General features: G+C 36.5%; 1 protein-coding gene across 1 annotated transcript in view; it reads left to right on the plus strand.

Annotated features, from left to right (window-relative positions):
- Positions 1 to 504: 504 nt before the first annotated feature.
- The window catches only part of Ccdc85 (coiled-coil domain-containing protein 85), a 78,720-nt gene continuing 57,665 nt past the window's right edge, over positions 505 to 21,559 (plus strand). Inside the window, exon 1 of the mRNA XM_073964869.1 lies at positions 505 to 2,042. The gene's annotated coding sequence lies outside the window, so the exon portion shown is untranslated. The remainder of the gene's footprint in view (positions 2,043 to 21,559) is intronic.

A 21,559-nucleotide genomic window follows, 5' to 3' on the forward strand; every position in this document is an offset into this window, starting at 1 on the left:
TGAGAATTTTAGCAACAATTTTTAATCGAACTAGCTATAATTTGACATTTTTAGTGATCACGAAACTTCCTCACTAAAATTCGTTAACATAGGTCCAGCTTTTCGTATAGCTCCTATATAACGGTACCTCCCGATTTTCGGCATTTTGAAGCATTTTTCAATTCAATTTTATTCTTTTCTAAAAACATCTAATTTGTAACGGTTTATTGGAAGTATTCTCTAGTTTCTGTTTTCGGTAGCAAATTTCTCTGTAAATCTATAACAAAATGTTTCCAATTGTCTTAGTGGAATAATGTTCGCAGGTATTGTTACATTATAGACATTGCATCCCATTATTAAACTTCCAAACAGAAAACCGAATATTCCAATCAGAATATTTAAAAATACTGATCGTTACAAACTAAAACCTACTTCAAATTTTCCAACCACTTAAAAACAATATGGCAATATTTTGTTTCTTATGACTGAGTAATTCCACCAGTTGGGAGCTTAGTTCCAAGCACCATTCTTCAACGCAGTCAGCTCAGTAGCTCAGTTAACTCTCAGACGCTGATCGTGTACGTTGAGTGTGCGCATAAACGTTATTCTTTCGGCAGACTGGTGTTAGTTGAAGCGAATTTGATATTCGGTTTAGTGTTACAAAAACAACAACAGAATAATATTTTGAAGAAATGTGCGTGTAAAAGGTGAATGAAGAAAACATATTGAGAAGGAGTTTAAATAGTGTGGTGAACAAGATCCTAACAGCAAAACAAAAAACACAGAAGTACGGCTACGACGGTCGGTCAATGCAAAAAAATTCAAACTGAAAACATAACGAGCAAAATTTGCGACGACAACGACGACGGACGGAGACGTTGCTGAATTAAAGTAGTTAAAGAAAGAAAAAAATCCAATGGGTACACACCATACCATCATTCCAAGCATAACACCATACACAGAGAAATAAGTATCTATAAGATACCGATACCAACCAGCAAACAAACAACAACAGCAACTGAACAAGAAACGTTTGCAAAAATATCTACAATCCGAAAGAACAAATGAATATTTAATAAAAACAAAAATAACAATAAAAAAAATTTGTAAAAATTCTCGGTCGGGAGGATTGTTGAAAAGTCGTTCAAGCATTAATTACGCCGTCTTTGCCTGACGTTGTGGGCAACACGGGGTGCAAATTCAATCCAAACAGAACGCAGTTGCCATTACACCAAAAAAACAAATAACATCGATGATCTTGAAGATCATTGTTTGCCGTTTTCGTTGATCGGGTCTCTGCGTAGTGCGCATTACGTGAGTATCGCGTGTGTCTGAATGTTTGTGTTCGAAGGAGGGTCTTTTGTTTATAATTACAACAAATTCCAAATGAATTAAAAGTGCGTTTCTTTTCGTATACATACATTGGCGTTCAATGTTGAATAAAGTAATCCAAAGTACCAGTGCGGGTGTTGAAAGTGTGTGCTCCGTTCGGAATTTTATGTATGTCAAATAGTTTTGACTAGAAAAGTTGATATCGTGATAATTTTTGTGTTTGAATTCCACTATTGACAAAGAAAAATGGTATATTTTTTCTCAATTTAAACGCGAAACCTTGAAAACCAAAAAAAGGCATAACACCTCCTTTCGTCTACGTTGCCAATGTGAACGAAAAACCCACATTTAAGTCAGGACTACAACAAAAATTCACGAAAGCCACAACAATCAGCCAGTCATACATCGCAATCAAGCTAGTTGAGCACGAATTGTACGAGGAGGAGAGCAAGGAGCACGGCAGAAGCCACAGACATTCCAAGTTACTTGTTACACAAGAAGTCAAAAGAAGGAATTCTTTGTGAATATCTTTTTTTTGTATATCTTCGTTAACCACTAAAGTCTACTACGACTACACCAACGAACCAACCAAACATCCAGTCAGTCAGCCAGCCATATCCAGCTATTAAAAGTCTGTGTGCAGGCCAGAAGAAATAACATTACTGCATTTCATGCAACACTTTGTTGCACTTTAAAAGGGATACAGGATTCTATATTTAAACCTGATACAGGTAAGTTCAACTGCGGACATTGCAATTTGCTATTGTTTTGTTTGTATTTCAAATTTGGCGCCCTTTTTCGTAACAACTTCGCAAAGAATTGTGAAGTATACACTATTTGGTTGGGTTTTCGAAGCAATAAGGCTAAAATAATAAAAACTTCTTGGCTTTATGCGACGATCAGCTTATCACGATTTATTGGGCTTTTCGAAATGTTCGGAATTACTCTGTATTTAGAGTCTGTTATACCTTAAACTAGCACCTTGATATCTGCAACTTTTTGAAGATAAAGTCCCATGAGAAGCAGAGACCATAATAAGGATCTGAACCAACGATAGGCAGTTTGCGCTTTTTACTCTCAGGGAGCATAAATTTCAAAGTATTTTTTTAAATTAGCGCACCCTGTCTATCGCTGATCTGAACTCTAGCTCCATATATTTCAATTCTTCTTTTCAATCCTTTCATCGTCATTTTCTGTTGTTTTCTCCAACTGCTGGTCGATTGTTCTCTTCATCCATTTCCACTGTGGGTTTCAATAAATGAGTATGTCCACATCCTAGTTAAAGAATTTGTGGATCTCTTTATTTTTCGAAGGTGGTTTCTACGAGGGTTGCTCTATAACTTTCTGGTCTAACAATGAATATGTGAATATTTAACATCAACAATAGTTTTATTGTTTTCTTAAATAGTCTTCAGCAGTAGTCTTCCTCTGTACATTGCCACTGCAAACCTTGACTGGATATATAACAAATTCAAAAAAGTCAGCGGGGTCGGGTCTTTTCGCAAATTGATTTTCAAGACGATACGTCGATATTTTTTTCAAAAATAGTGTAGGGAAAAATAGTAGGGAACAGGGAAGGTACCCAACCTCCTCCGAAATTCATAAAAACCTCCTCCGAAATTCATCGGGAAGAAAGCAATAACATCATTTTATTTGCTAAAATACGATGAGGTCAACAAGCTGAATAAAAAATGTATTTTCTATTTTCACAATGGGACAATTTTGAACATTTTCTGCAAATTTCAGAAAATCCGTTAAGTAGTTTTATAGATCCAAGTATTTAAAAATGGGAGTCAGGTAGGAGATATAACCATCATTGTTTCGGAAATTAATTTTCAAACCGATACGTTCTTAATTTTTGCAAATATAGTGTTTTTAAAAATATTGCATAGGGGAGGAACCGCGACCCTACCGAAATTCAACAAAATATGTAGTATATTTTTACCGGAGGCAAACTTGTACATTCCCTGAAAATTTTAGAAAAAAAACATATTTAAAAAGTGGGCGTAAAAGTGGTCGTGGTAAATTTTTCTTTCCGTAAAAACCCATGTTGGAATATGACGAATATTTAAAAAAAAAAAAAAAACAAGTAGAGCTGCTTTAAGTTCGGTCGAGCCGAAATTATTATACCCTCCATCACGAGTGGTACTGAAGTAAAATGGAACAATTAGTTTCCTTTTGTTTATGAAGAAGACTTAATACCATATTTCAGCAATTTCGGTATAACAATGTCGCTAACCGTCAAAACACCGAAATTCGGGAGGTACCGTTCTATGGGGCTATATGAAGGCGTTGGCCTATACCGACAAATTTCATATGGAAAGATTTATACCTCAAATGAGGACTAAATACCAAATTTCAGGAATTTCGGAGGAATATTGAGGCCTCAACCTTCAAAATACCGGAAATCGGGAGGTACCGTTCTTTAGGGGCTATATGAAGGCGTGGACCCATACGAACAAAATTCTTGGGGAAACCTTTATACCCCCAACGAAGGCTAAGTACCAAATTTCAGCAATTTCGGTGAGATAATGAAGCTAAAACCTTCAAAATACCGAAAATCGGCTGGTACCGTTCTATGGGGCTGTATTAAGGCGTGGACCTGTACCGACAAATTTCTGGGGGAGAGTTTTATACCCCTAACGAAGACTAAGTACCAAATTTCAGCCACTTCGAATGAATATTGAGACCACAACCTTCAAAATACCGAAAATCTCTATGGGGGCTATATGAAGGCGTGGACCTATACCGACAAATTTAGAGGGGGAAGTTGAATACCACCAGCGAAGACTAAATACCAAATTTCAGCCATTTCAATGGATTATTGTGGTCATAACCTTCAAAATACCGAAAATCGGGAGGTGCCGTTCTATGGGGGCTATATGAAAGCGTGGACCTGTTCCGACAAATTTATGTGGGAAAGTTTTATACCCCAAAAAAGACTAAATACCAACTTTCAGCCACTTCGGAATAATATTGAAACCACAACCTTTTAAATACCGAAAATCGGGAGGTACCGTTCTATGGGGGCTATATGAAAGCGTGGACCTGTTCCGAAATATTTCTGGAGGAAAGTTTTGTACCCCCATCGAAGACTAAATACCAAATTTTAGCTATTTCGGAGGAATATTGAGGCCACAACCTTCAAAATACCGAAAATCGGGAGGTACTGTTCTGTGGGAGCTATATGAAAGCGTGGACCCATACAAACAAAATTCTGGGGTAAAGTTGTATACCCCTAACGAAGACTAAGCACCAAATTTCAGCAATTTCGGTGGGATAATGAAGCTTAAACCTTCAAAATACCCAAAATCGGGTGGTACCGTTCAATGGGGCCTATATCGAAACGTGGACGGATATAGCCCATTTGCAATACCAAACATCCTAGGAGTAATAGAAACTTATATACCAAATTACAAAGCTCTATCTTAAAAACTGCGAACTGTATCATGATTTCAACAGACGGATGGACAGGCGGACATGGTTATATCGACTTCGAATTTTACCCTGATCAAGAATATAAATACTTTATAGGGTCTCCGATGAATATTTCAATGTGTTAAAAACGGAAATTTAATTATACCCTCCATATTATGGTGGAGGGTATAATTATGCAAATCGGTCCAGCCGTTTTGAACTGATCCAGTAACCTGAACGACATTTGACTTTTTTTTATAAAGACATTTTATTTTCTTGTGGGACCTGATCTTTCTTCCACATACACCCTAAATCTACAATCTACTGTATATGATTCAAAACAAGTATTTGCATCCCTACATCCTGTTTAATTTATGATATATTTAATTTAAATTTATATTCGATCAAAATCTCGTTGACATTTATTTCGGTTGATTTTTGTTAAAGAGAAATGATGTGACACAGGCCGGCTATCTGGGAAAGGTTAGGAAAACGAGTGAAATAAGATAGTCCTTTAAATCAACACAAATTACATTTATTAGACACATACGAGTACGAATGGGATTCTGGTGTTGTTGTTGTTGTTCTGGCTTGGCAATGACCTATCTTACAGTTTTTTCCTTCGTCGCTTTCAGTTAACCAACCCGTCGTCTGACTCTATGTCATTGATAGCATCCAATTACAGCTTACAACATTAAATTATGTTTATGTGACTGACTGATAATGAAGCGAAAGATCAAACACGAGTTGAATTGTGATGCCGCACCATAACAACAACAACAATTTTTTGGTAACTGAAATCACAAAACAGAGAAAAAAAAAAAACAAAAAACTAAGGTACCACCGATGCGGCGGCAATCAACACAAACTGAACAAACAAACATGCGACAGACAACAGCCAGCATCGGCAAAAGGGCCATAATCGTCACCCATAGTCATTGTTGGTGCCGTCATCGTTCGATATCTTGACTTGTATCATTTATGTCTTAACATGTTTAATAATATTGGCGGAGAAAGATGAAAAAAAAAAAGAAATAAGAAACAATAATACAAAACAAGAAATTATGTATGATGAAAATATGTTTAAAACACGTTGAAAAATTGTATGTACCTGCAGTCCCAAAAGATATTTAACTTTTAATACTCTCGATACCTGCCATGAGATTTGCATGAAATAAAAATACTACTATGTGAAAATTTAAATAATAAATCGAAAATATTTGCTTAATTTAAAGTAGAATAGAATATGTGGTAAAATTTTCAAGTGGATCGGAACAATATTGCCTGAGATATGAGCTTTGGAAGGGAAATATTTGGAAACTAAAAACGTGTTTTCCCCGAAATGATATTTTGAAACCGGTGCCAACTCTAGCTCGAAAACGAATGAACCGATAGTCATACAATTTTGTGGGGTTATCAAGGACATCAAAATCTACTTCTTCATCGATCGACCAGAAATCGCCAGTTTTTTAAGCAAAAATTTAAATGTTGACTTTTTTGGCCCACCATTTTAGTAAAATTTAATATGCTTTAAAAACAATCGATCGATAAGGGACAACCGAATATGTTCTAAATAAGGCCACAAAAATATATGAAGACCGGTTAATTAGTTTCCGCTTTTACAAAAAAGGACATTTACCACAAAACCGGACTCTAGTTTAAGATGTGTTTTTTCAGATGAAAAAAAAAAAATCGACCAAAAAGTAAAATTATTAATAAACAAGCAAAAAAGTGTCAGTCGGCTTTGCCGACAGATATATACCCTCAGCCTGTGTATATTAAAAAAATTTTCCCAAAAAACGTATGTATTTAGAGGGGTTTAAAAATGTTGGGCGTATGAACTGACAAAATGATGATTAGGATTAAAGAGCAAAAGATTTGCGGAGGAAATACTTAAAGGAATGGATCGACTTTGACCATTATGGAAGTGGATCTCCAGCCACTACATATGGTGCCATAGGGGGTTTTTACGCCCTTCGGGCTGTTTGCTCAAGAAGTGTGGATTTGCCTCTGAAAAAACTTTTACCATCGTAACTGAGGCAGCAAATGCATGTTGCTTCAACAAAAATAAAAGTGATTCGATAGCAGGTCTTAAAGTGAACTTATCCGAAATTTTGTTTGGGAGGTACTGGATGAAGTGGGCAAATATAGTCCATATTTGAACCTGATCTATATTTGGTAGATATATTAGGATGTGTAAAGTATGGATAACATCGGTCAATCCCTTCAAGAGTTATCGTGCGCACAATTTTTCCGAACATTTTTGAACTTTTGTGGGGGAGGTACCTGAAGGAGTGCAACGATATGGCTTTTCTTCGAATTTAAACTATGTTTGGACAAAATATTGTGAAGGCCAAATTTTGGACCGAATCAGCAGATCCGTTCGATAGTTATCTTGCTCTCCATCCATACACACGGTGTTATAGGGTCTTTTTGCATCTTTCAGTCTATTTTCTCAGGAAGTATGGACTTGCCCCTGATGAACCGTGCACCGTCGTATGGGGGCAATGAATACAACTTGTTGCAAAAAAACCAAAACGATTCGAAATCAGGTCCTAAACTGAACTTTTCCGCAATTTTGTGTGGGAGGTACCCGAAGGCGTGGCCCGATTGAGTCCATATTGGAACCTCATCTAAGTTTGGTAGAAACTTCACGACGTGCAACCTTTGGACCAAATCAGTTACTCCCTTCAAGAGTTATCGTGCGCACAAATTTTCCGAACATTTTCGAACTTTTGTGGGGGAGGTAACGGAAGTAGTGGATCGATATAGCCCATCTTCGAACTTAAACTAAGTTTGGACAAAATATTACGAAAGCCAAAATTTGAACCGAATCGGTTCATCCGTTCGAGAGTTATCGTGCGCACCAGCCAGACAGACAGACGGACGGACATTGCTCAATCGACTTCAAATTGTCTGAAACACATTTCATCCAAACATACTTTGGGTCTAAAACTATTATTTCGATGAGGCACATTTTGCCCGTATGAAAGTGTATATACCCTCCTTAGCATAAATGCTGAGGGTATAATAAATAATGACCTTTTTGGGCCTTACAAGTGGGGGTCACCCTTAAATATTTTAGCTACCTTTTTTGACCGAACTACCTGTATTTTAACATTTTAGGTTCCCAGTGGTCACAATATCTCTCCACTAAAAATTTTCAATATAGGTCCATGTTTTGGTATAGGCCCCACCCATGTAAATGTTTTAACCGAATTACTTGTAATTTGACGTTTGAGTTTAGCAATGGTCACAAAATGTCTCCACCAAAAACTGGTAACATAGGTCCATGTTTAGGTATAGCTCCCATATGACGGTCCCTTCCGATTTTCGGTATTTTGAGGATTTTTGCTACCTGTAATTTGACGTTTGGGTTTCCCAGTGGTCACACCATCTCTCATTAAAATAGTCAATATAGGTCCATGTTTTGATATAACCTCCATTTAACGGTAACTTCCTATTTTCGGCATTTTTAAGATTCTATCTACATTTTTTGACCGAACTACCCGTAATTTAACATTTGAGGTTCTCAGTGGTCACAAAACATCTCCACCAAAAATTGTCGACATAGGCCCAAGTATTGGTTTAGCCCCATATAACGGTACCTCCCGATTTTGGTTATTTTGAGGATTTTAGTTGCATTTTCTGACTGAACTACCTGTAACATAACATTTGGGGTTCCCAGTGGTCATGTAACATCACCACCAAAAATTGTTAACATAGGTCAATGTTATGGTATAGTCCTCATATAACAATACCTTCCGATTATCGGTATTTTGAGGATGTTAGCTACAATATTTAAACGAACTACCTGTAATTTGAGTTTCCCAGTAGTCACAACATCTCTCCATTATAAATTGTCAAAATAGGTCCATGTTTTGGTATAGCCCCCATATAACGGTACCCCCAGTTTCTAGGTGTTTGACCATCTGTAATTCAACATTTAAGGTTCCCAGTGGTCACAAAACTTCTCCATTAAAAATTGTCATTATAGGTCCATGTTTTGGTTTCCAGTGGTCACGAAACTTCTCCATTAAAAATTGTCATCATAGGTCCAGGTGTTGGTATAGCCGCCAGTTTGAAGATATTTTCAGATACATTTGCTAAACTTATTTAGGCATTAGGGTATCCGTGGTCACAAATTGATTATTCCATTTTAGTTCAGAAAATTTCATGGTGGAGGGTATAAAAAGTTAGTCCCGGTCGAACTTAACGCTTTTTACTTGTTATCCTTCGCTTCGGATGATTTAGAAAATGTTACGTTTGATTAACGTTTATCAGTAATCCGAGTCGTTAATAAAAACTATAACAGTCGCATTAAGACATCTCTCCTAACCCACAGTTGTTTTGCCTTATTAACGAACAACGAAATTAAATGAAGACTTGCATTTTCGTCATTATATTTTCTCAGCAATTCTCACCGATGTACAATTTCGTTTCCTCTTTCATCCATTCGTTTCAATTCCATACAAACGTAGCAAGTGTATGGTTTCCGTTTCGAAAACAACAACAACAAATATCCGTGCAATGAATTGCATTCCAACAACACTCATCATCGTTATCATCAGGGCCAGCGGGTTGGTTTACCGCTGAGGAGAAAGCCAAAACAAAACAAAAATTTGGAATGGGAAATGACATTCATCTGTGTAGCTGCATTCACAAATTGGAAGATTTGGTGTTTATTTTTGTTGTTGTTGTTGGTTACGCCGTATCATTTCATTTCTTTTTTATTTATCATCTCTGTTTTAAACTGCAACCTGTTGGATGAAGATGGACAGACAGACAGACAGACGGATACAAAAGAGCGAATGTTTTGCATCTGTTCACCTTGCAGCAGCGGAGGCTGTCGAAGAATGCTACTTCTTATTGATGCAGAAGCTGAAAGCCCCAGCCATAGCTCTCCACACCAACAACAACATGTGTCATGACTGGCGATACTAAATCACAGCCCTTTCTCTTTGCCATTACTTGCTCGAACTGTTTACGTTACTCAACAGGTTAGCGGCGGCAAAGAAACTTTAAACCGAATCAAAGCCAAAAAGACCCGGCATTTTAAACATCATTAACTTTGGCTTTGTGCTGCCACGCCAAAATGAAAACATTGGCCCCATCACCGTGATGGTGATCATAATGATTAAGAAAATCATCGTCATTACAATCAGCTCCCATCATCAAGCCAACAAATGTCGTTGCTATATTCAGTGGATTTCATTGTTGGATCTGTTTTTTTTTCTCCATGCATATGCAAAGTTCGTTGCCGTTTCCAAACGATCAGTCATGGTGACGATTTTTTTATTTGGGATTTTGGGGCTTGGTTTACAAATCGTAGTTTGTAGATTTTTTTTTTTTGGAATTGTTAACTCTCGTCGGAAAGTTGTTGCTGAGGTTTGGTTATTATTTTTCACTTTTATGCTGAGTTGGATTTGTCAATGAAATATTAAATAAAAGTTGATCAAAAAATGCTCGCTACTATAGCCACTCTCAGGGGTATCACTCACCTCTTTTACCAATTACTTTGTTATGCGGTAAAGCCCAAATGCAGTCCCAAACAAAAAAAACTTTCTTTTTTTCATGCAAAGCAACTTCCAAAGACAAAGAGATACATTCAACTCTCCGTTCGTTTGTTTGTTTGCCTCTGTTGCTGGTGGCGGTGGCATCGGCTGTTATTTATTTAAGAAAGGTTAAATGTAAATTGAAAGAAAAACAATGGAGAAGCAAATAGGGATATTTGTTGATAATATGTTTGGTGGATAAACTTAAATTAGTTATTCGAGTTAAAGAAATTATGAATGTTTCAATCCTGTCGTCTATACTCATGTGCTAAGAGGCTTTCGTAATCCTTAAGTGTATTTTTTAGGAACTTGCAAAAATCCATTGAAACTAATTTTAGGTATTTTCATGTTTTTTTGTACCCTCTACCATAATATGGAGGGTATAATTAAATATGTCATTCCGTTTGTAACACATCGAAATATTCATCGGAGACCCTATAAAGCATATATATTCTTGATCAGGGTAAAATTCTAAGTCGATATAACCATGTCCGTCTGTTGAAATCAAGATACATCTCGCAATTTTTAATATAGAGCTTTGTAATTTGGCATAGAAGTTTCTATTACTCCTAGGATGCTTGGTATTGCAAATAGGCTATATCGGTCCACGTTTTGATATAGCCCGCATAGAACGGTACCACCCGATATTCGATATTTTGAAGGTTTTAGCTTCATTATCACACCGAAATGGCTGAAATTTGGTTCTTAGTCTTCGTTGGGGGTATAAAACTTTTCCCCAGGATTTTGTAGGTATAGGCCTACGCCTTCATATAGCCCCCATAGAATGGTACCTTCCGATTTTCAGTATTTTGAAGGTTGTGGCCTCAATATTAATCAGACATGGCTGAAATTTCGTATTTAGTCTTGGGGTATAAAACTTTCCATATGAAATTTGTCGGTATAGGTCAACGCCTTCATATAGCCTCCTTAGAACGGTACCTCCCGATTTTCGGTTGGGCCTCAATATTCCTCCGAAATGGCTGAAATTTGGTATTTAGCCTTCGTTGGGCGTGCAAAACTTTCCATCTGATATTTGTGAGTATAGGCCCTCGCCTTCATATTGGTCCCATAGAAATGTACCTGCCGATTTTCGGTATTTTGAAGGTTGTGGCTTCAATATACAACCGAAATGGCTGACATTTGGTATTTAGTCTTAATTTTGGGTATTCAACTTTCCTCTCTAAATTTGGCGGTATAGTCCACGCCTTCATATATCCCCCATAGAACGTTACATCCCAATTTTTGGTATTTTGAAAGTTGTGGCCTCAATTCCTCCAAAATGGCTGAAATTTGGTATTTAGTCTTCGATAGTCGTATAAAACTCCTCCTCCCCCCCCCCCCACCCCCCCTATATATATACCTACAGGTCCACGCTTTCGTATAGCACCCATAGAACGGTACCTCCCGAATTTCGGTATTTTGAAAGTTAGCCACATTTTTTACCGAAATTGCTGGAATTTGGTATTTAGTCTTCTTCATAAACGACAGGAAACTAATTGGTGGATGGTATAACAAGATCGGACGGGCCGAACTTAACACCGTTTTTATTTGTTTACTCTTTTAACTGATTTTTCTGGCATTTGGTATTTCTGGTTTCCGAAAAGTATAAGTCAGCTTCGATGACAGAGATATATCCTCAAAATGTAATTGTACAAAAAACCTAAATTTGCTAAGAACTGTTTTAAAAATATATGTATGTACCGCATTTTCGTATGTGGAAAAATAAGTTTTGGAATTTTTCAGCATATATTTTTTAATAAAGATTATAGCTCGAGAGATGTATGAAGGAGTGGCTCTAAATATTTGGTAATTTCGGGACCCATATATCAGAAAGAATGGACTAGCAAAAAAAAAAAAAAAAACAATATATATAGATAACGCACACCAAAGTTCCTATTGGAAATGGACCTAATTTAGGGAGTCTTTGCTTTCGTTACATATCGTGCCAAACGGCCATTTTAGTCGTTCACAGTAGAATTTTATGAATTTTTGGGTTACATGTCAAGAAAGTTTTGATCTTTTGTGAGGGAGGCACACGAAGGTTTTGTCCGCTATAGACCTTCTTCGAACTTAATATACATTTGAGAGGAATATTACGATATACAAAGCTTGGACCAATGTCAGTCACTCTTTTCCAAGCAGCCATCAGCCATTTACGTTGGTCATCGTTGGAAGTAAACAGAACCACAAAATATAAAACTATCCTCGGAAAGCCCTTACACTGCACTTTAATGAAAATGTTTAACTTTTGTGAGGAAGATGCCCGAAGACTTTGTCCGATACATACATACCTTCTTGGAAGTGTGTTGTTTCAGCCAAATCGGATAAACAATTCGTATGTAATCGTGCTCATCAGTAATTTTTATTGGTGCCGACAGGGTTTTTATACTCTCAGCTTTTAGACTAAGGCTATATATCACCAATATTTTTGAAAATTTAACATAGCTGAAGCCAAGGTTTACCCTTTTAGAACACGCGACTCGTGATTGTATATTGTACAAATTAAATACTTTTGGATAAAATGAAATGTTTTTGGACGTGGCAAAAAATATTGGCTTTAAAAAATAATTTGCGTGGGAGCTGTGGTTATATTTATGTTAAAAAATTGGTGAAAATGGGTTGAAGCCACCATGTCTTTTTTTGTTATCTCTCGATTTGTGAGTAAACCACACTTCCCTCAAGTTTCATGTCAAAGTAAAAGCAGAAGCAAACTAAATAAGGATAATCTCACCAATGTATTACTTTTCAAAATTTCGTCTTCTTTTACCATTAAATGATGCTGACATTTTGAAGCCAGATTTACAGTGTTTTTTGAAATTTTCTTCTAATTTCATTCCGCAAACAGGTTTTTCAAAAAACCATATATAGGATTGTAGTACTTGTGATTCTGAGTTATTTGATACGAATATTGTGAATGTAGTCTGCACAGCTTCATAGAAATCTGCATACAAATGCGAAAATTTTGTGTGAACATTTTTCTAAAAATCATATTTTTCGGGCCTAATTTTACCAATTGCCATTCGATTTCTTCGTACTTGATTGCACATTTTAGTTTTTTACGTTCCTGATCCAATAAATCATTCCCCGTGAAAATCAATCTACTAAAACGCGAGTTACAAGAAATTCCAAAGTAGAAAAATTACCTAAAAATGTTTTTGATAATATCGCGTATTTTATCGCGTTTTCTGCGGTTCGTTTCTACTGCAATGAAACAACTAGTACAGCATCTTCGTTTCAGCGGAAACAGAGATTTAAAAACTTCACTTACAAGGGAGCTACATTCATTTTATCCCAAAAAATAGTGTGTGATGCTACATCCACGGTTCTTGATTGATCGCCTTGAAATAGATATATATCGATATAGATTTTCATGGTGAACACTGAAATCGGATGCGGACAAAAATTCTATGCACTTTGCGCAAATTAGCGATATTTTATAGGTTTTTTAATGCTAGGATGCAGCCGATGCTACATCTTAGCGTCCAATGTAAATTTCCAAAAATATATTTAAATTAAAAGATATGACCTTGCTGTACATGAAAATCACATGCGGACAAAATGATTTTGATAATTACGCGATTTACACGTATTTTAAAATGCATATAAATTAAAATGGGTTATTTGACCTCTGTTTCCATTTCATAAGCTTTGAGATATATCCTCATCAACCCAATTACCCTCCCTAATAGGAAAGCTTTAATATGAATGTCAATAAAGCAAAATCCGTCTATTTTATTGGGAGATTTAATCAAAATGAAGGAAGTATTCCTATAGATTTTTCCAATATTTTCTACTACATAATGCATGTGAAAAAATATTTTTTCAAAGAAAAAAATCTTTTTTGACCAAAATATGTGCTTATTTTGGCTGTAACATCAAAACTATAACACCAATCTGTACGATTGTAGTCTCATTTGATTCGCAGTGAAATTTTGATCCACAACAAATTTTTATGTAATTTTATGACCACTAAATGGCCTTAATTTTAAAAAAAGTTGACTTGTATTCAATAATTTATCAATTTTATGTACATTCCGCGAATTCTGTGTAACATTTTGCAGATATTATGCAATCTACTCGCTGAAGTCACTTCGAGAGAACTTTTTTGTAACAATGGTGCTCATTAAAATAATTAGCGTTTTTAAAATATTTTCTTTCTTAAAAAGCGAAATAAAAGCACCATAACTTTTGTCCGCAACAACCAAAAATTGGCTCGCGACCAGATTCGTACTGGGAATTTTTTTCTTAAACTACATATCAAAAATCGTTGATGTAGCGCGAAAAAAATTTATCCATTTTTTCTGAAATGGAATATGAAATAATTGACAATATTCGTGATATATACTTTCATATGACCAAAATAGTCCTCATCGAAATAAGGGTTCTAGACCCCAAGTATGTTTGGACGAAATCCGTTTCAGATAACTCTCCAAGGCAGTTGCGGATTTGGTTCATACCTCAGATTCGAAGATCGACTATATCGGTTCACTCCTTCGGGTACCTTCCACACAAAATTTCGAACAAGTGTAGTTTAAGACCTGCTCTTGGATCGCTTTAATTTTTTCCCTATTTTTTAAAAAAAGGAGCATTTGATTTGGTCCAAACTTTGAATCTCGTAATATTTTGTCCAAACTTAGTTTAAGTTCAAAAATAGGGCTTCAGCTAACTCACTCAAAAAAGTTCAAAATTTTTGTTTATATGTAGTTTAAGGTCTGTTCGATGATCCTGTAGAAATGTTTACCGAAGGTACTCCTTGTGGTCCTATTTACTGCGATATTATATTATTTGAGGGCGTCCATACTTCCTGACATAGTGGTTCAAAGGCTCTAAATTATACGGTAAGCAATTGAAATGATTGGTGGGCGCGATATCTATCAAAAGGAATGACTCCCAAAATAAGACCCGCTTCCAAAATGGACTATGCTGGTTCATTCCTTTAGGTAACTATTCCATAACACTTTTGAGCTTTGATTCAAATCCATTTTTTGTCGGCATCATAAGTCCAAAATTCTGAAAACCCACTAAATGCATAATTTTTCTTAGGGAAAAAGAGTTTCAATCGGCAAAACCGATTCATACTTGTTTAGTTATTTTAGAGCTATTGGGCTATTATCTCAGGAAGTATGGACTTTCCCCGAAAAAATGGTACCGTCGCGACGCGTCGTACAAATTCAAAACGATTTGAGAGATGGTCATAAACAACACTTTTACGTTTTATTCCTGGATGAAACACTAAGAGAAACAGATTTGGTCCAAATTTGTTGATAACTTCGAGAGTTTTCGTGTACATCATTTTAGCGAAAAATTTCGAACTTTTGTAGGGGAGATACCGGAAGGAACTTGATCTGAAATATTAAACAAACAAACATTGTTCCACAACATCCCATACGGGACAAGGGAGACTTCTCACATATCAATGAGTGCACCCCGATTCATATTAGCTCAATGATATGGGACCTACAGTTTATCGCCGAGTCCGAACGGCGTGTCCTAAGACACCATTTGTAGAGAAGTTTTACATGGCTGAAATACTCAGAAAATGTCGCCAACATTACTGAGGGGAATTTTGCCAACGTTGAAAATTTTGATGTTTGCCTGGACGGGGGATCGAACCCACGACCTTCAGCGTGCAAGGCGGGTGTGCATACCATTGCACCACGTTGGCATCTGAAATATTGCCAGAATCAAATTTTGGACAAACATGGTTGATTAGTTTGAGAGTTATCGTACGCTCCAGACAGACGAACGAATTTCGTCCAAACATACTTCGGGTCTAAAATAATTATTTCGATGACGTATATTTTCTCCTCATTAATATGCCCTCATTAACCTAAAAGCTGGGGGAATAATGCTCTCAAAGAGTGGATTATCGTCATCGTCTTCGGATTATGTCCAACGTCCCGTTCCGACTTAGACTAATATCGATGACATAAAAAAAAAATCGTGCGGGATTGGTATGAGAAAAGTCTTCCTTTGTCTCTTTGGAGAAGTTCGTGGGTCGACAACAGAAATTTAAGACAGATTGCCGCTATATTGGAAACTTGTACGAGTATGTTCTGAGACACACTTCACACCTCAAGCATTATGTTTACCCCATTTACGCTTATTTTTCGAATATTTTATGGACGGACTTGGGTGTACTCTTCTTTTTAAATAAAGAATTTCGCAAAAATAGCAGTAAATGGGGAATATAATGCTTTAGGCGTGAAGTGAGAGGTGAAGTGTGTCTCAGAACATACCCGGTAATTTATGATAAAATAGGGTTGGGGTCTAGCTCTTTTTTCTAAGCCCACTTTGGCGGATTCCACGTGGAAAGTGATATTTCCCTTTATGGAACCAATATTTGCATTAACATCTCCTAGCTCAATCTCAATGTCATGGCGAGGATAGGGGTACAGTAGTTTTCACTTAGCTGCGTTTTGGCGTTAGCTGCCCAATTTCATTTTCTTGCGTAGAATAAATATGCTATTTTATATAAATATGCTACTTTATACGTGCACAGAAATAGGTCTGTCCGGTTACCCTAAAATGTGTAACAATTTGTACCAATTGTTGCTGGAAGTCGTCTGTTAACACAAAAAGCCAGCAAAAGAGAGCGAATCGAGAGAGACATATTGACAGTTTTTTTACTAAGAGTTTGCAAATTCTTGCTGGACAAATTTCTTCTAGCAAGCACTTGTAACTCTTCTTCTTCCTGAAAACAATCAATCAGCTGTTTTTAATTATTCAGTGATTTATGTTTGTGAAAATTAAAAAGAATTTTATTGTGGAAATAGCAAGCCTAATAAGAACAAAGTTGCAATGTGGAAAAATTCCTTTTTTCGGTCATTTTCTTTTTTATTTTAAATAAAATACATCATTTTTGCTTTCTTTTTTCCTTTATTGGCGGGAAAATTGTTCTGTTTTGGCAAGTCAGCTGATTGCTTGCTGGTTTTTGCTGGGAAGGTGTCTGTTTACTTTTTACAATTTTCTTGCAAAAGAGAATAAAAACTCCTTACTCTCTGAGAAAGTTCTTGCTGGACCATTCTTGCTGGGAAAGTAACCAATGTGCAGGTTAGCGAAAACTACTGCACTTGTAGGTCACATCTTTGGTCTATTTCTGCCAACCTTCATCCATAGCATAACTGCAGATGATGTATAAGAACTTTGCTTACCATGGTTTAGGGTAATTTTTGGAAATTAAAACATTTTCTTTTCAATAATTTATCGACACCTCACGAAGTTCATTATAACACAATTATTCGTGTCACTGTTAACTGTCTGATGGAATCTAAACATGTGTCAGTTGGCAAATTTTTAATGTCCATTTTCATAGTTCATTTGTCCATTGTTTGGAACATGAATTAAGCCAACTGTTGTTATTGTTGTTGTCCAACTTGATACTGGGACAACATTTGTCAGTTGGGCTGTTACAGATTCATGTAGACATTTCATTGGTATTCCTGGAATAGAAATAGCAATGGGGCGAAACTAACAGAGTTGCAGCCCAACTGACATCGAAATATGTGATGGTGTGTGTGTGAGCGTTTTAATGATGATTGAGTCGTCACTCTATGTAGCTGGCCCCGCACATTCCGTTGTGGCAAACCCACAACAATACATAACTGCAACACGAACATTGCGGCAACAACCTATTTTAATTCTATCCTGGAATAGGTTTGTTTCTCTTTTTAACGTTAAATTCTATTTGGCATGAAAAGAGGCTCGTGTTCATGTTTGTGTGTGTGTGCCGTTAAGAGAGTATTTACTGACCATGTAATTACATGGAAAGAATTTCAAGGTGTTTGTCAGTCAACAGCATTCGATAATTGAATAGTTATACTGGACTGAAGCATTACTCTGCTCCAAATGAATGAACGAATGAATATGTCTGAATGACAGACTGCATCATGATTATGTTATAGACGGCACGGCGGTATATCAAAGATAACAAACCTGTCAGAATGAGATATGTTCAATGTCAGAGAGAACAATGCTATTGAAATACAGTGGTGAAAATGGACAATAATAGGGCGTTGATTTTTTTGTTGGAAGTAAAGAGAAAATAAAATTTGTAGGTGCGAAAATCCCTATTGATTAAATTGGTAAAATGTATAGGCATGATTAATACAAATTGTATGAGAATTTTTTGGGATTAGTATTAAAATAAATACGGCGTCGCACAGTGTTTCGGAATTTGATTTTACTGGTCAAAAAACCACTTTTTTGTCTTCATCGATTCCGAACACATGTATGGAATTAGTCAGTAAACATATAAAAACTAAAATAGTGGGCAGTGGCGTGCTCCTAAGACGACTTAAGTTATGCAAACTAAAAACTAATTTTTTTTAATTTTTTTGAGAGAAACTACCAATATTTGTAAATGGTTCTGCGTTTCATCTGAAAGACTACATCTTACATTACTTTTGGAATTGTTGTTGTTGAAAAATGTTGCATGGTTTTGTGGTAAATGTCTATCTGCGAAACCCTTTCTATACCCTCCACCATATGAAGGGTATAATTAAATTTGGTATTTAGTTATCGTTGGGTGTATAAAACTTTCCAGCTGAAATTTGTTGGTATAAGTCCACGTATTCATATAGGCCCCATAGAACGGTACCTCCCGATATTCGGTATTTTGGAGGTTTTAGCTTCATTATCCCATCAAATTGGTTGAAATTTGGTAATTAGTCTTCGTTGAAGATATAACAAGTAAAAAAGTGTCAGTCGGCTTTGCCGACAGATATATACCCTCAGCCAAATGTGAAGTGAAACTTTCGCCTACGGACAGATCGAATGTATTTAAGGTCTCTTCAGAATTTTGTGGCCTTTTTTGGACATTTGAACTTGCCGACAAAAATGTGGATTAGGAATTAACTGCACTAAGACACAAATGTGGAACCTTTGTGAGGGAGGTACCCTTAGGGAGGACCGATATGGGCCATTTTAGAAGTTAAACCAAATTTTGACAAATATTAGGAGATCCAAAGTTTGGACTAAATTGCTTGCCCTATTAAAGTGATATCGTCCTAGCATTTTAGTGACATTTTTTAAATATTGGGGAGAAGTACAGCATGAAACTAAGTTTGGATATAATATGACGAAGACTAAATGTTGGACCAAATCGGTTGAACAGTTCGAGAATTATGGTGCTCTCTGACAGCCACATATGGTGACATAGGGATTTTTTACACCTTTCGGGCTGTTTTCCTAAGAAATACGGACTTGCCCCTAAAAAACTTTTACTGTCATATTTGTGGCAGCGAATGCAGGTTGCTTCAACAAAAATCAAAGTGATTCAAGAGCAGTTCTTAAAGTTAATTTATCCAAAATTTTGTGTGGGAGGTACCCGAAGGAGTGGACAAATATAGCCCATATTCGAACCTGATATATATCTGGTAAATATATTAGGATGTGTAACGTATGGACCGATTCGGTCACTCCCTTCAAGAGTTGCCGTATGAACAAATTTTCCGAACACTTTTGAACTTTTGTGGGGGAGGTACCTGAAGCAGTGGACCGATTTGGCTTATCTTCAAACTTAAACTATGTTTGGACAAAATATTACTAAGGCCAAATTTTGGACCGAATCGGCTGATCCGTTCTAGAGTTATCTTGCGCTCCAACCACCTCACACGGTGTTGAAGGGGTTTTTTGCAACTTTCAGGCTATTTTCTCAGGAAGTATGGACTTGCCCCTGATGAAACTTGTACCGTCGTATGGAGGGCAGTGAATACAAGTTGCTAAAACAAAAATCAGAACGATTCGAGAGATGACCCTAAACTGAACTTTTCCGAAATTTTGTGTGGGAGCATTATCTAAGTCTGGTACACATTTTACGATGGGCAAAGTATGTAAGTAAGTATTTCCGAACATTTTCGAATTTTTATGGGGGAGGTACCGGAAGGAGTGGACCGATATAGCCCATCTTCGAACTTAAACTAAGTTTGGGCAAAATATTACGAAAGCCAAAATTTGAATCGAATCGTTTCATCCGTTCGAGAGTTATCGTGCGCTCCAGCCAGACAGACAGACGGACGGACAGTGCTCAATCGACTCCAAATTGTCTGCAACACATTTCGTCCAAACATACTTTGGGTCTAAAACCATTATTTCGATGAGGCACATTTTGCCCGTATGAAAGTGAATATACCCTCGTTAGCATAAATACTGAGGGTATAAAAAGTTCCACCTAAAATTTGTTGGTATAGGTCCACGCCTTAATATAATCTCCATAGAACGGTACCACCCGATATTCGGTATTTTGAAGGTTTTAGCTTCATTTTCCCACCAAAATGCTGAAATTTGGTATTTAGTTATCGTTCGGTGTATAGAACTTTCCACCTGAAATTTGTTATAGACCGGTACCTCCCGATATTCGATATTTTGAAGGTTTTAGCTTCATTATCCCACCAAATGGTATACAAAGTTTGGTCCGGCCGAACTTAATGTTTCCTTACTTGTTTGTAAAAGCGTTTGCCGTGCCAACGATAGCTCGAATACGAATGGCCCGATCAACATATGTATTTATACAATTTGTGGACATTTTAAGAACCTAATAATCTTGTGTTTAAGCGAAAAATAATTTTAATAATCTTTTTAAAAGAAATTGTGAACTTTCAAAGTCAAAATTTCAAGTCCAAAAATCGAGAAAAAATTTAAAAAAATCTGTCTCTGTTTGGTTTAAGACAATATTATTATTATATATTTTAAAAGCTCGGTCCATTCGATTTCGACCTATCGTTGGCACCGGCTTCAAAAATGTTATATCGAGAAAAATGAGTTTTAATTTGCGCTTCTACACACAAAACTTAGCGGAATCTTTACTTTGAACAGTCATTTTTCAGCCAATTTTGCTCCGATCGACTTTTTTACGGCATACTTTATACTACCTGTACTTCAAAATAAACCAACAATTTTTTTTCAATTTTTTGAAAGTGATAAGTAGAGGTTAAGCATAAATTTTGAACTTTTGTGAGGGAGGTACCGGAAATTGTACGATGTATAATGTTACAGCCAAATCGGATACTAAATTCGTAAGTAATCGTTCTCTTCAGTAATTTTATTTGCTGCCTTCAGGGTTCTTACTGAGGTTTTGTGCCATTATCTCAGGAAGTATGAACTTGCCCTCGAAAAATTGCACTGTTTTAATAGGGGCCGCGAGGACAACCTAATCATGTCTGGATAAAATATTAAGAGAAAAAATTGTTTGATCGGCTCGAAAGTGATCGTGCGCACCATTTTAGCGGAAAATTTTGAACTATTGTGAGGGAGGTACCGGAAAGAGTGGACCGATG

The sequence above is a fragment of the Musca autumnalis genome, unplaced genomic scaffold (genome assembly GCF_047663935.1).
Source record: "Musca autumnalis isolate F117 unplaced genomic scaffold, ASM4766393v1 scaffold_2, whole genome shotgun sequence".
NCBI lineage: Eukaryota > Metazoa > Arthropoda > Insecta > Diptera > Muscidae > Musca > Musca autumnalis.